General features: G+C 48.5%; 1 protein-coding gene across 4 annotated transcripts in view; it reads right to left on the reverse strand.

Annotated features, from left to right (window-relative positions):
- Positions 1 to 9,968, reverse strand: part of KIAA0513 (KIAA0513 ortholog) — a 59,866-nt gene extending 49,898 nt beyond the window's left edge. The window contains exon 1 of one of the 4 annotated variants that reach the window (XM_027513887.1): positions 9,713 to 9,968. The gene's annotated coding sequence lies outside the window, so the exon portion shown is untranslated. Of the gene's footprint in view, positions 1 to 1,448; positions 1,508 to 1,565; positions 1,721 to 9,712 lie in introns of those variants that run through there. The other 3 variants (XM_027513888.1, XM_027513885.1, XM_027513886.1) reach the window with 3 other exon arrangements.
- Between the last annotated feature and the right edge of the window lie 67 nt (positions 9,969 to 10,035).

A 10,035-nucleotide genomic window follows, 5' to 3' on the forward strand; every position in this document is an offset into this window, starting at 1 on the left:
AAAGCACCAAAGCTATTGTCATGCAAAAAGGACCATGTCTAATATCTGTGGATATTCTGCACTGTCTGGAAATCTGTAGCAAATAATTCAAGGTTTGTGATTTACTCAGGTTGCTGAGTAGTTTTTCACTGGCCTTAGTTGCTGTGTTCTCAAATAATACAAACTATCTTCACATTAACCCACACAAGCCATACAAAAGACAAAGACGGAAGAAAATCACAGGAATGTATTCCAGAACCAAATGAGAAGTTAGAGATAATCTGCTCAGTAAAGTGCATATTCCTGACTCCTCAGCCATCTTCATCTCTTTAATGGAAAAAGAACCTCATGAGTCAACTTTCTCATTGTGAGCTGATCTCAATAGCCAGCCGATCGCCCTGTGCTTCAAATGCGTAAGCAGTCCTATTTCTGCACCAAGTGGAAATAAAAGCCAGTGACAGCCCAAGGGAGAGAAGGAACAAGGGAAAACACACACTTCCAAACAGAACCACGGAATGATGGAAAAAAGCGCTCAAGCGTAATACAACTGAATTTTTTTTCTTTGCTTAATTCGGTGTTAAGCATCTTGGTTGCCCTGGTTTAGGTTGAGGGAGGGGGTGCCTTGAATCAAATGAGCTCCAAACCTCAGCTTTAGGTGACAATGGTCTGGAGAGTCGCCTGCTCCCTGACAGCTGTCAGCTTGCCTCTATCATTTACTCACCCCAGCGAGTCAAGCTGCACGTCAAGCTTCTCACCTGTGCCAGCTCAGAGGTGAGTTCCTGCCCAGTCTGCAGGCTGGCACCCTGGCCTCACACTTAACCAGAGTCACAGGAGCTGCCCAGTCCCTATTGACAAGTCCTCTTCCTCCTCCCAAACTCAATCAACCTATAACCCAGAGAAGCCCAGACCCCAAGCAAGGCGAAACTCCCACCCAGCTCCAGAAAATCCCCCATCCTGTCCTTTCCAAGACCCTGGTCCCTGTGCCAGGCCACCCTGAACCAGCTGCTCTACACAGCTGCTCTACACGGCCCCACCGCAAAGCTCCTCTTGCTCCCGACCACCGCGGGGACGAGGGGGTCCCGGGGAGGCGGGTCGAGCCCTTCTCCTGTGCCCCCACACCGCCCCCGCTGCCACCTCAGAAGCAGAGGGGCAGCAAACTTAAAGCCCAGCACGCAGCACAACTCACCGAGTCCTCCCCATCCCGGTTCGAGGAAGCCCCTCCCCAGCACGCTCGTCCAGGAGTCTGGGGGGTTCCTCCCCCAAAACTGGTGAGCCGGCTCCATTCCTAAGCCACCTGGCGACACCGTCAGCCGCCAGGGATGGGGACACCTTTTCCAGCCCCTCCACCCCCCAGGGAGCGCCCTGCTCCCCATAAGGTGGGCTCTTGGCCCCCTCCTCCCGTTTCCTCACCTCAGCGCGAGCCGAGGCCGACCCCGCAGAGCCCCGGTCCCCACCCGACCACCCCTCACCCGCCGGTCCGCGGGCGCTCCGGCTGTCGCCCCTCGGAGAGCGAGTCCCCGCGCCGCCCACAGAGCCTGGCACGCCGTTCCCCTCACGGGCGCCAAAGGGCCCCCCGCCCCTCTCACCGCGGCGGGGGTTGGCCGGCCGGGCGGGCCCGGGAGCTAGCGCGCGGGCGGGCGCCTTTGGGCTCGGCGGTGTGGCCACTGCACCGGCCCCGGAGCCGTGTCCTTCTGAGGCCTGCCCGCGCGAGCTGTCAGTCAGCAGCCCGGGCCCGCCCCCCCCCCCCCCCCCCCCGGACTGCGCAGCCGCGGTGCGGCCCGGAAGCAGCGTCACGTGCTGGGGTGGGGCCGCTACCCGCGCCTGAAGCTCCGAGGCTCTCGGGCCCCTCCGGCCCCGGGTCGCTCCGGGCTGGGGCCGCCTTTCGGATGCAGGCGTCGTCCCCCGCCCCTGGGAGCACTCTAGGGGACTTCTAACAGAAGGTCGCTGCAACCCCGTTTCCTGGATCTGCTCAAAAAACTAGGGTGTTCTCCCGGGCCGAGCAGAGCTGTGGGGTGGGGGGTGGGTGCAGGCCGTTCTGTGGACAAATGAGTGAATTACTTGGTGATTCTGGAGGTGGGGGAGCCCAGGAAGGGAGTATAACCTGATTCGGGTTGCTACCCCGCCCTGGTGTCTGCACCTTTAAGACAAGGATCCCCTTATGCCATTTCCTGCTCGTCTGTTTCAGTTAGGCTGAAGCCTTGACTTTAAGGAACGTACTTGTGAAACCAGTCAGGCAAGGATGTATGGAACGGAAGGGCACTGTGAGGCCGATTGATTTTTTTTGAAAGGGGGCATCTTAAAAAGCTGATGGATTCCACTTTCTTGAACTCCTACGCGCATCAGCATCTTTTCACCAGATACAGTAAACACAATTTTCGAGCTGTCTGGCTTGGGTTTCTTCCACATCTCTTCAAAAGAACAAACCAAAACCACAAAAGGTAAAAAATGTGTGTGCTTCGGACACTTATTTTTTTAAAAAGCTTTTTATTTTATATTGGAATATAGCTGCTTAACAATGTTGTGACAGTTTTGGGTGGACAGCAAAGCGACTCAGTCATACATATACATGTATCTGGGATTTTTCAGTTCAAGAGCAAGCATAGGAATGTAAATGGACACCCCCCCTCCCAAAAATCTTGGGGTTATGGCAAGCTTGGTTCTAACACCTAGGGAAACAGACTGTGAATTCTGACACTGCAAATTCTCTGAAGACAGTTCCAGAGCTACACTGCAGGGCTATAGAGCGCCTTTGGGTGGGTAACTAAGCTGTGTCCAACTCTTTTCAACCCCGTGGACTGCAGCCCTCCAGGCTCCTCTGTCCATGGGATTTCCCTGGCAAGAATACTCGAATGGGTCACCATTTCCTTCTCCAGGGTATCTTTCTGACCCAGGGATCGAACCTGCATCTCCTGCATTGGCAGGCAGATTCTTTACCACTGAGCCACCAGGGGAAGCCCTAAAAAGCTCTGCCTTTAAATAAATGCCCTGGCATCTGAACTAGGGCAGAATGTCAACCTCAGAAAACTGGGGCAGGGGTTGTTCTCTGAAGTCTTAGGAGTTAGGCAGGAGGAACTGGAGTTCTGCCACTTAGAAGAAAAGACACCTGTGGATTGACGATCAAGTGTCTTTCTTGTGCCCCACACGTGGAGCTGCTGGTCCCTGGGAAAGTGGACTGTTCAGACTTGCTTGGGAAAGATGAAGGGACCAACGGGAAGGAAAGAGCTGGGAGCTGCGATTCTACAAGAGGCATGGGGCCTTCAGCACCGCAGCTGCTTCTGGTCCATTTCTGATTTGCATGACCAGCTCCATGTAGTCATCATTTGTGAGAAACCAGATCTCTGGGTATTTTAAGCTTCATGTGAATTCAGAGAAGTGTAAGTTATGTGGGCACTACAGATGCGGGGGGCGGATCCTGAAGGCTACAAGAGCATCACGAAGACTGTATGGAATAGAGGAGGATCGTATCTGTGGCTGGAGGAAGTCCTCCTTTGGTTCAGTGAGTGAACCCAGCACCAGGAGTAGACTCTTTCAGCCTTGTCCTCACTGTGGTGATACCAACTATTCAGGAAAATTGGAAAATGAGGGTTCATTCAGGGTCAGACTCCATTTGGGGGAAATATCATTTATCTTCAAGAAGATTCACCTATCTCTCCAAACTTCATAAAAGATCTTCTGAACTTGCCAGAAGGTTGGAGAGAAGCACATGACATGGCCATTTTACTTAAAAAGGGGAAGAAAGTAAATTCTGCAAACCACAGACCAGTGAACTAGACATTGGGCCTGGGAAACATTCAGGACAGATGACTCATGAAAAACATCTGTGACCCCGCAGAAGAGGAAGCACCAGTGGCAAAGATCAAGTCATGCTGGGTTAACCATGAGATTTCAAGATATGAAATCTATACTGGTAATTCGAGGAAATACGATAGAACTAGTGTATTTGGACCTGGAACGTGTATTTACCAGAATGTAAATGTGTAAGTGACAAAAGGCCAGGCAAACTGGTTTTTCAAAAAAAAGAGGGCATATAGGGACTTCCTGGTGGTCCAGTGGTTAAGACAGCTTCCACTGCAGGGGGTGCGGGTTTGACTCCAGGTGGGGGAACTGGGGTCCTGCATCCCTCAAGGCACAACCAAAAAAAAGAGTGGTGATCATAGGAATACAGTGGCTTACATGACTGAAAAGTTCTGGGGTTGGCCCAGCAGGATCCAGGGGCCAAGTGATGTCATCAGAACTTGGTCTCGTCTCTCTTGCCTTCTTGACTGCTTCCCTTTGAGGTGGGCTTCATTCTCAGATCAGGTGCTTTTTTTCAGGTGTTTTTCCTTAGTATCTTTTTTTTTTTTATCATTGCTTTACAATGCTGTGTTAGTTTCTGCTGCATAACAAAATGAATCAGCCATGTGTATACACCTTTCTTCCTGTAGAGGGTGCTTCAGGAGTAGGAGGCTATGAGCTCCTCTCCCACTTGTATGACCCTCAGCACACTCCTTAAACTCAGTGGGCCTGTTTCTTCATCTGAACAAGGGGCCAACCGTGACATGTTCATTCGTTCATTTGCTGTGTATTGCACTGTCGCAGGAATGGAAGAGAAGGAGGAATTTTTGATAATGTGCCGGGGAGGAAGACATGCTGAAGGGCAGGAGAGGGCCAGCTTGGGATTCCAGGGAACGCAGAGCCCAAGGCACAGGCCTGCTGCCCTCGAGGGCTCTACCTGCAGCTGGAGGTGAGGTGACCCAGTGAAAAGGAATTCAGGAATGTGTCACACCACTTTGGGTTTAGACTTCCTGGGCCTTGTTCAGCACCTTGGGTTGGAGAGCTTCAGCCTTCTGGCTTCCCTGATCTGGCTGATGCATTCAACATCACAATCTCAGTGGAAAAAATAAGAAACCACCCAAACTCCCTTCTGAAGAAATTTCTGATTTTTCCACTGTACAGACCTTGGAAGTCTCTTTCTCTCCCACTGTTAAAATACCAGCATACAAATCATAAATGTACAAGGCTGAATTTTTACCAAGTGAGCACCCATACAACCAGCACCCAGCTCAAGAAATAGAATATTACTAGGCCCCAGCATCCCTACTACCGTGGTAATCACAGCCCTGCCCTGTCTTCCTATACCAAAGGTCAGTTTTGCCCGATTTTGAACTTTTACTCAACATCCTATTTGTGAGATTTACTTGTGTGTAGTGTGCACTTTCATTCTGTAGAGTCTTGTATTTCACTGTATAGGTAGAGTAGTATCTGTTCATTCTGGCTCCACACTGCAAACAACCTGAATATCCATGAACAATGCTGTACTGTGTATTGTGGGAACATCCTATCACAAGTCTTCCGATCTGTCTTCAGCAGGTACTCCTAACGGTCCTGCGGGGTGGTTTAACAATCACATTCCTGCCCCCGGCAGTGAAGTGGATGGAAGCCCCAGTTTCTCTGCATGCTCACCAGCACTTGGTGTTTTTTTCATGTTAGCCATTCTAGTGGGTGTGTAAATAGTATTTCATTGTGGTTGAAGTTTGCATTTCCCTGATGACTAATGAAAATGAGCATTTTTTCATGTTTGGATTTTCTTCTGTGAAGCACCTGTTCAAGTGTTTTGCCAATTGTTCCATTGGGTTGTCTCATTTATTTTAAATTTTTATGTATTTAAAAATGGATACCTGGTTTACAAACTTAACAAGTTACAAACCTATTCCTTGTACATTTTCCCAGGGATTGTATATACAAACATATATATGCCCCAGATCTTCTTTTTCAAATACAGTTTTACACCGTAGTTAGCTGGTGATGGACAGGGAAGCCTGGCGTGCTGCAGTCCATGGGATCGCAAAGAGTCGGACACGACTGAGCAACTCAACTGAACTGAACTGACACCATAGAGTTAATATACCTCAGATATCACTGCACAGTATTCCATTCGTATGTATAACATGCTCTACTTCATATACTGACAGCATATAGGGCGATGCATTTTTATGCTTCTACAAACATTCTACTATAAATACTGAAGTGCAAACATCTTTGTGTGCATGAGGGACTCTATCTGGAGGATAAATTGCTAAGTTGGGTCAAAGGGTAAATACAATTAAATTGTTTTGATTCATACCTCTATCTTGCTCTGCAAAGAGCTGAATAAAGTGACAACTGTACCAATTTGGTCTTCCTGCCAACACACAGAATCGCCAAACTTTAATGTTCATCAACTGACTAGGTGAAAAATGGGAGCTCTTGATACTCTTAAATCTGGATTCATTCCTTTTACTTTGAATGAGGCTGAGCATCTTTTCATGTGGTTGAACGGAGGCTCCACTTTAAAAGAACTATTTCGTGGGATGAGTGGTTAGCTGCACACTACTCCTGATGGATACACAGAACTGATCCTGGAGCTGAGATGTCCTCATTCCTGTGAGGACATCCAAGGGTAGGTGTTTGGTTCCGTGGGCCTTATGAAATAAAAGAGAGACCCAAAAAAAGTGTGTTGAACCACTGTCTCAAAATAGGAAGAAACCTTGGAAATCAAGTCTAATCTTGTGTTTTTTTAGAGAGTAAAAAAAAAGCCGAGGCTTAGAGAAGGGAAATGACTTGCAGAAGACCACATACCAAGTCTGTTGAGAAAGATGAAAATCCTTGATAAGAGTTGAATTGTTTTTGTCAACTGCTGTCATCCTGTTAGATATTTTAATGAATGATTTCATCATGCTACTTCCTTTAGCAACAGGGCAATTTTCAAGTTACAGTAAACAAGCCCGTACAGGTGTGGGGGCTGAGGAGAATTACAAGTCTTTTTGTGAAAGACTTTGAAATGGGTCACAAAGTCAGCGTGTGTCTTCAACGGGCAACTAGGTGTTGTCCTGCACACCCTTGGATTATCTGGGTCTATGGATCTTTTTCTTTGCTTTAAGCTATTTCTAACTCCATAGGTTTTTTTTTTTTTTGGCAGCATCAGGTCTTGGCTGCAGCCCTAGGGATCTTTCCTTGTGGTGAAGGGACTCAGTAGCTGTGGCATGTGCAGGCTTAACTGCCTCCCAGCACACGGGATCTTAGTTCCCAGGCCAAGGATCGAACCCATGTCCCCTGCACTGGAAGGCGGATTCTTAACCACTGGACCATGAGGGAAGTTCCATTCTATAGGTTTAAAATTTATTTATTTATTTGGCTGTACTGGGTATTAGTTGGCAACACTTGGGATCTTTAGTTGCAGTGTGTGGGATCTAGTTCCCTGACCAGGGATCAAACCTGGGTATCCTGCACTGGAAGTGTGCACTCCCAGCCACTGGAGCCAACAGGGGTGTCCCAACGCTATAGATTCGAGAATAGACAGCAAGGCCAGTGATTCTGTTACCAAGGCTGTTGCCCCAGAATCTTACCCTTGCCCCTCCTTCAGATGAAATGTGTGTTTTTTTCTTTAATTTACTTAGTTTAAATTTTTGGCTGTACCATGTAGCATGCAGGATCTTAGTCCCCGACTAGGGATCAAATCTGTACCTCCTACAGTGAAAGCTCAGAGCCCTAACCACTGGGACCACCACAGAACTCCAAAACCAATTATTCTTATCTAAGGAAATCCCGTGGACAGAGGAGTCTGGTGGGTTACAGTCCATGGGGTTGCAAAGAGTTGGACATGACTGAGCAAATGAGCACCCACAAGCATGCAAGTTTCAGGAGGAAGATGCAAAGAGAAAAAGTAACAAGAACTGATGAGAACAAACTAGGCCAAAGAGTGGGGAAGATGTGGCTTCCAGTGGACCTTGAGTCTCATTATCAGCTCACTGTAATATATTAGCACAGGCTAAATGACACACTCATCAGCGCCAGGACAGCTGACAACTGCCAGGACAGCAACTGAAAAAGCCCATAAAGCACTGCAAAGGAGAGGCGCAACAGTTCTGGGTCCAAACCACACCCCAGTTCTCCAGTAAGTCATGAATATTCTTTCCCCTCCTGCCAATTCCTTCCTTTTAACCTTGACCTTCTAATATATTTGGTGGCTCCACCAGATTTGGGTTGAGAGCTGATTTGCAAACTAGGTTCCCCCTTTCCATTCTTTGGCTATTGAATATAGCTTGTGTGATTCCACTCTCAGCACCAGTTTCAGGAAAAAGACAAGAGATCTCCATGCAAGTCCAGCTGACCTGCTTGGTAACAATTCCTGCCCACTGATATCTGACATTTAAATGAACCTTGTCTGGCAGAAGATCAACTGACTTCCCTACTATAGAAGCCAGTTTTGATTTGGTTCAATTAAGCAAATACTTTTTTATTTTAATTTTTGGGCCACACTGGGATGTGGGATCTTAGTTCCCCAACCAGGGACTGAACTCGTGGCCCCTGCATTGGGATGCAGAGTCTTAACCACTGGCAGCATTCCTGACTGCCTACATGTACCTGTCTTTTGGATTCATCTTTGAACCACTTTTATCATTCATCGTACCTACTTTTCCCCTCATAAATTAGTGAGTTAAATCTTTGACATGTGTATGAGACATAAATCTTTGGCATATTTGTATGAGAGTCATGATTTAACTTCCAAAATTTCTCAGATCTGTTTTGTTGTGTTTATTAACTTTTTTTTAAAGATACTTCTGTGGGGAAGGATAAATTAGGTTGGGATTAACATATACACACTGCTATATATAAAACAAATAACCAACAAGGACATACTGTATAGGACAAGGAACTATACTCAATATTTTGTAATAACCTATAAGGGGAAAGAGTCTGAAAAAGAACATATACACATATATGTATAATTCAATCACTGGGCTGTATACCTGAAACTATATTGTAAATCAACCATCAGATCAGATCAGATCAGATCACTCACTCAGTCGTGTCCGACTCTTTGCAACCCCATGAATCACAGCACGCCAGGCCTCCTTGTCCATCACCAACTCCCGGAGTTCACTCAGACTCACGTCCATCGAGTCAGTGATGCCATCCAGCCATCTCATCCTCTGTCGTCCCCTTCTCCTCCTGCCCCCAATCCCTCCCAGCATCAGGAGACTCAATGAGGACTGACTGAATGTATGAAAGTGAAAGTCGCTTAGTCGTGTCCGACTCTTTGCGACCCCATACAGTCCATGGAATTCTCCAGGCCGGAATACTGGAGTGGGTAGCTCTGACCTTCTCCAGGGGATCTTCCCAACCCAGAGATCGAACCCAGGTCTCCTGCATTGCAGGCGGATTCTTTACCAGCTGAGCCACAAGGAATGTATAGCACCATATTAAATGCACAGGCACAGTAACAAAAATCTTAAACTTTCAAAAGTTGGAATTCAGTGACTAATGCACCTTTTACTTCCAAAAGCTTAGCTATATAAGCATATCTGGGAGCAAGAATGGTAAACTGTGAGAAAGTGGCTTGCAGACAGTGAGATTTCTATCCTTCATCCTCAATGAGTTTTTATCAATCTTACAAGTTAGTGGGTACTTAAAGAATTTAACAACAAACACTAACTGAGCGCCTACTCCCCAGCCCTGAGGAAATTGTTCCCAGTATAGGAAATACCCGTCCCCCGCGCCCCCCGCCCACCTCCGCCAACCACCACACACACAAAGCTAACCACGTTTCTACCTTCGACAAACTTAGGACTCAGCGTCTGGAAGGGGTCGCTGGGACGCTGTAGTGTCCACGCCGCCTAGAGGCCGTTAATCGGGAATCACGCATACAGCGGCGCTTCCCCTTCCCCCAACGCGTTTTCCGGCCCAGGCGTCCCCCTGGCGCTTCTCCACTAACCCGTGATCGGATTTCTCATCCCCGCGCGCCGCACGCACAGCTCGCACCTCTCGCTGGCTTCACCCGCGCCGCCGCGGGCCCCTGGACAGGCGGGTCCGAAAGCCTGTGGCAGCCCGTAACCCCCATCCTTTCTCTTCCCCAGACTTCAGCTTGCACGGATCGCTCTATTTTAGAAAGCGGACCTTGAGACTAAGGAGGGCTACCTTTCCCTGGGAACAGCCAGTTTTTAGGACCCGCGGTCCCAGAGTCACAGAAACCCCGCCCCCGCCCCCGCCGCGGCGCGGCCGGATCTGCGCAAGCGCGGCGCCGCCGACCCCGCGCGG

Source organism: Bos indicus x Bos taurus, chromosome 18 (genome assembly GCF_003369695.1).
Source record: "Bos indicus x Bos taurus breed Angus x Brahman F1 hybrid chromosome 18, Bos_hybrid_MaternalHap_v2.0, whole genome shotgun sequence".
NCBI classification, from domain to species: Eukaryota; Metazoa; Chordata; class Mammalia; order Artiodactyla; family Bovidae; genus Bos; species Bos indicus x Bos taurus.